This window comes from Bidens hawaiensis, unplaced genomic scaffold (assembly GCF_021521415.1).
Source record: "Bidens hawaiensis isolate Kalapana, Puna unplaced genomic scaffold, B.hawaiensis_p1.1 tig00002735_1, whole genome shotgun sequence".
In the NCBI taxonomy this organism is placed as follows: Eukaryota; Viridiplantae; Streptophyta; class Magnoliopsida; order Asterales; family Asteraceae; genus Bidens; species Bidens hawaiensis.
In genome coordinates, this window is record NW_027491147.1 from 1,569,859 (window position 1) to 1,574,922 (window position 5,064).

A 5,064-nucleotide genomic window follows, 5' to 3' on the forward strand; every position below is an offset into this window, starting at 1 on the left:
CGTTCGCCACACAAGAAACATGTTCTCATATCAATGAACACACGTTGTGGTTTAACAGGTAATGGTGGAACAATTAATTGACGAGAATCACTTGAGACATTTACATTATTCAAATCATCAAATGTGACAGCTTTCTTTTTCATATAAAAATCAAGATTTGAACAATCAGACTAATTCTGTAAAGTGTCAGTTCCCGTAGAATTAACAAACTAAACTTTCTTAACTGGATTTATTAACTGTTTTACTTTAGAAGATGAAGTTGTTGTCTTGTTTGATAAATTAGATCTTGCAAATGCTTATTCAAGATCATTTAATTGTGAAGTTTCATTTTGAAAGACACTTTCAATCAACTTGGGTTTGATCAAATGAAGTGGAATGTCTTTCTCATTGAACACTTTACTAAAACCTTTTAACTTAAACACATGACGTATGTTTTATTTACCACAAGAAGGATTAATGAACCTTATTAAATCCTCATCGTAAATTGTTGTCTTTTCTGATTTCTTGGCTTTAACATTAGATGATTGTGGCTTGTTCATCTTAGATGTATTTGAACCATACACAGCCTCCTCAAATTCTTGAGGTTCACATAAAATGTGATTAGAACGTGGAATGTTCGGTTCCCAGTGTGTTATTTCGGGTTCAATTACATCTTCAATGACCACTTCCTCAACAAAAACTTTATTGCTATGAATATGAGGTCCTTAATTTGATGATTATCCAATTGGTTTTCTTTTATTACATTGTTTAGCTTTCTCCACTTGAAAAATTAATTCAACTTTCTTAGATGAAGAAACATTTGAAGAATTGTCAGAAATAACAACTTCTTGTTTTCTAGAAAATGGATTGTTTGAATAGTCATTATGAAATGGTGGAGGAACTTCAACAAAGCCTATGCCATTTTTAGAGAACTCCGGGCTAATATGAAGCGCATGGATGCAAGTTAGGCCTTGGAATGAAAGACAATTCCGAATCCACTTTATCTAGGAACAAGGAAGCTATAAGTAATGCAACTATGAATCTCATGGAGAGTTCGATCATGGCTCAGGATGAACGTTGGCTGCATGCTTAACACATGCAAGTCGGACGGGAAGTGGTGTTTCCAGTAGCGGATGGGTAAGTAACGCGTAAGAACCTACCCTTGGGAGGGGAACAACAGCTGGAAACGGCTGCTAATACCCCGTAGGCTGAGGAGCAAAAAGAGGAATCCGCCCAAGGAGGGGCTCGCGTCTGATTAGCTAGTTGGTGAGGTAATAGCTTACCAAGGAGATGATCAGTAGCTGATCCGAGAGGATGACCAGCCACACTGGGACTGAGACACGACCCAGACTCCTACGGGAGGCAGCAGTGGGGAATTTTCCGCAATGGGCGAAAGCTTGACGGAGCAATGCCACATGGAGGGAGAAGGCCCACAGGTCGTGAACTTCTTTTCTCGGAGAAGAAGCAATGACGGTATCTGGGGAATAAGCATTGGCGAACTCTGTGCCAGCAGCCGCGGTAATTCAGAGGATGCAAACGTTATCCGGAATAATTGGGCGTAAAGCGTCTGTAGGTGGCTTTTTAAGTCCTCTGTCAAATCCTAGGGCTCAACTCTAGACAGGCGTTGGAAACTACCAAGCTGGAGTACGATAGGGGTAGAGGGAATTTCCGGTGGAGAGGTGAAATGCATAGAGATCGGAAAGAACACCAACGGCGAAAGCACTCTGCTAGGCCGACACTGACGCTGAGAGATGAAAGCTAGGGGAGCGAATGGGATTAGATACCCCAGTAGTCCTATCCGTAAACGATGGATACTAGGCGATGTGCGTATCGACCCGTGCAGTGTTGTAGCTAACGCGTTAAGTATCCCGCCTGGGGAGTACGTTCGCAAGAATGAAACTCAAAGGAATTGACGGGGGCCCGCACAAGCGGTGGAGCATGTGGTTTAATTCGATGCAAAGCGAAGAAGCTTACCAGGGCTTGACATGCCACGAATCCTCTAGAAAGAGAGGGGTGCCTTCGGAACGCGGACACCTATTCATTGCGGGTTGGTTATTTGTCAGCACTGGTTTAGCTTACGATGTGTTTGGAAGCCCTCGGCCAAACGAGTATTTCACAGAGAACCGACAAGGAATTCCATTAATCACCGGCCGTTTTGATTCTTTGGAACAACTCGATGAATTTAGTAGATCTTTTTAGAAGGCCTCAATGACCATAGATCGAACCTATCCAATTTTTACAGTGCGATGGTTGGATGTTCACGGCCTAGCTGTACCTACCGTTTCTTTTTTGGGGTCAATATCAGCAATGCAGTTCATACAACGATAAACCTAATCTGAATTATAGAGCTACGACACAATCATACCCAAATGAACAAAATGTTGAATTGAATCGTACCAGCCTCTGCTGGGGTTATTACTCATTTTTGTACTTGCTGTTTTATTTCTTTTTGCTTACCCGATACTTCAGTGATTTCATTTAGCAAAAAGGATGAGTTTCTAAATTTGTTTAACTTATTTTTCAACTCAAGAACTGTATTTTCAAGTTCAGTTATTTTAGTTCTTGATTTGAAGATATCCTGTAACTATTTATCGATGATAATCAGTTTTCCAGAAAGTTATGCTTTCAAATCATGATTATTATTAGACAATTCATCAATTTTTGTTTTAAAACTATTCTCATTATCCGTGGATTGTCTAAAGTTATCACGAATGAGAGCAAGATCTTTCATTAATGTTTCATTGTGAGCATGAATTAAGTCAAATTTCGATGTTAACTTAATTGGTCAACTTGAAATGTTTTAGCGAAACTCCTTCCACTAAATCATTCGCCATCAGATGATTCATCTTTCCGACATCAATGTGATCCATACGCCTGTGACACAAAATCGAGTCTTTCTTAGTTGCCTTAGAGATAAAAACACGTTTCAACAGAGGTTGAAGTCGATACTGTAGTACTCATGTTCAGTAGATAAATATCATTCAACCTAAGAGGTTGCATAACAACCATCTCTTCTGGAATGACATATCCGGGTTTGAGTATTATGCACTCCTTGTCAGTAAACACGGTGGCATACTTTTTGTCACAAATTTGAGAAACACTCAATAAATTGTGATCCACCTTGTTATAATAATTTACTCTTTCAAATGTGATACTACCGTTTGACACATCGCCTTCCTTGGTTATCATACCCCGTGAATTACCAGCAAAAACTACATAACCCCCTTGAATATTCTTCACATTGGATAGAAGGTCAAGATTGTTGGGTGATGTGACGAGAGAATCTACTATCCATGATCCAGTTTTCTCCTGAGATAGTCTTGGATAAACTCTGCACATTTAAGAAACATAATTAGACCAAAAAGGCAGCCCAGATCTCAGTCTTGGGCACCCCTTTCTTTTCATCAGAAGAGTTAATCACTTTAGACTCCAATTGTGAATCATACGCTTGTGAATACGTCACTAGTCTCTTTGACTATCGTCGAAGATATGCGTCTTTGATCACATCGGTGTTTTCATTTTAGCAAATTGGTTGTGTTGGGACAAACAATTTTTTTTACCATCAGCTTGTTACCATCAACATGAACCACCTTGCATGGATTCACAATATGAAACAAAATGTGAGTCCCATCAACTTGAGACGGTGGTCTCTAAGAATATCCTTAACTATGGGAACGCTTGATGATTGTTACTTGGTAACAGGATTGTCATTCTTAGTTTTCCTCTTTCCACAATTTCGAACAACATGTCCGCGTTCGCCAGACAAGAAACATGTTCTAATATCAACGAACACACGTTGTGGTTTAACAGGTAATGGTGGAACAATTGATTGACGAGAATCACTTGAGACATTTACATTATTCAAATCATCAAATGTGACAGATTTCTTTTTCATATAAAAATAAGATTTAAACAGTCAGACTAATTATGTAAAGTGTCAGTTCCCGTAGAATTAACAAACTAAACTTTCTTAACTGGATTTATTGGTTGTTTTACTTTAGAAGATGAAGTTGTTGTCTTGTTTGATAATTTAGATCTTGCAAATGCTTATTCAAGATCATTTAATTGTGAAGTTTCATTTTGAAAGACACTTTCAATCAACTCGGGTTTGATCAAATGAAGTGGAATGTCTTTCTCATTGAACACTTTACTAAGTCCTTTTAACTTAACATGACTTATGTTTTATTTACCACAAGAAGGATTAATGAGCCACATTAAATCCTCATCAGAAATTGTTGTCTTTTCTGATTTCTTGGCTTTAACCTTAGATGATTGTGGCTTGTTCATCTTAGATGTATTTGAACCATACACAGCCTCCTCAAATTTTTGAGGTTCACATAAAATGTGATTAGAACATGGAATGTTCTGTTCCTAGTGTATTATTTCGGGTTCAATTACATCTTCAATGACCACTTCCTCAACAAAAACTTTACTGCTATGAATATGACGTCCTTGAGTTGATGATTATCCAATTGGTTTTATTTTATTACATTGTTTAGCTTTCTCCACTTGAACAACTTATTCAACTTTCTTAGATGAAGAAACATTTGAAGAATTGTTAGAAATAACAACTTCTTGTTTTCCAGAAAATGGATTGTTTGAATAGTCATTATGAAATGGTGGAGGAACTTCAACAAAGCCTATACCATTTTTAGATCCGTTTTGCTTACCCGATACTTCAATGATTTCATTTGGCAAAAAGGATGAGTTTCTAAATTTGTCTAACTTATTTTTCAACTCAAGAGCTGCATTTTCAAGCTCAGTTATTTTAGTTCTTGATTTGAAGATTTCCTGTAACTGTTTATCGATGATAATTAGTTTTCCAAAAAGTTATGCTTTCAAATCATGATTATTATTAGACAATTCATCAATTTTTATTTATACCTTTTCTCATTATCCATGGATTGTCTAAAGTTATCATGAATGATAGCAAGATCTTTCATTAATGTTTCATTGTGAGCATGAATTAAGTCAAATTTCGATGTTAATTCCTCACACTAATCACATGAAACATTTTCAGTTAAGCTAACTAATTCATCTGTTAAGTTTTTAGACATACTTGAAGTAGAGATAAGAATAACCTCA

The 5,064-nt window shown here is 37.3% G+C and overlaps 1 pseudogene; it reads left to right on the plus strand.

Annotated features, from left to right (window-relative positions):
• Positions 1–1,026: 1,026 nt before the first annotated feature.
• LOC143620955 (18S ribosomal RNA) lies at positions 1,027–2,280 on the plus strand (annotated as a pseudogene).
• Positions 2,281–5,064: the final 2,784 nt, after the last annotated feature.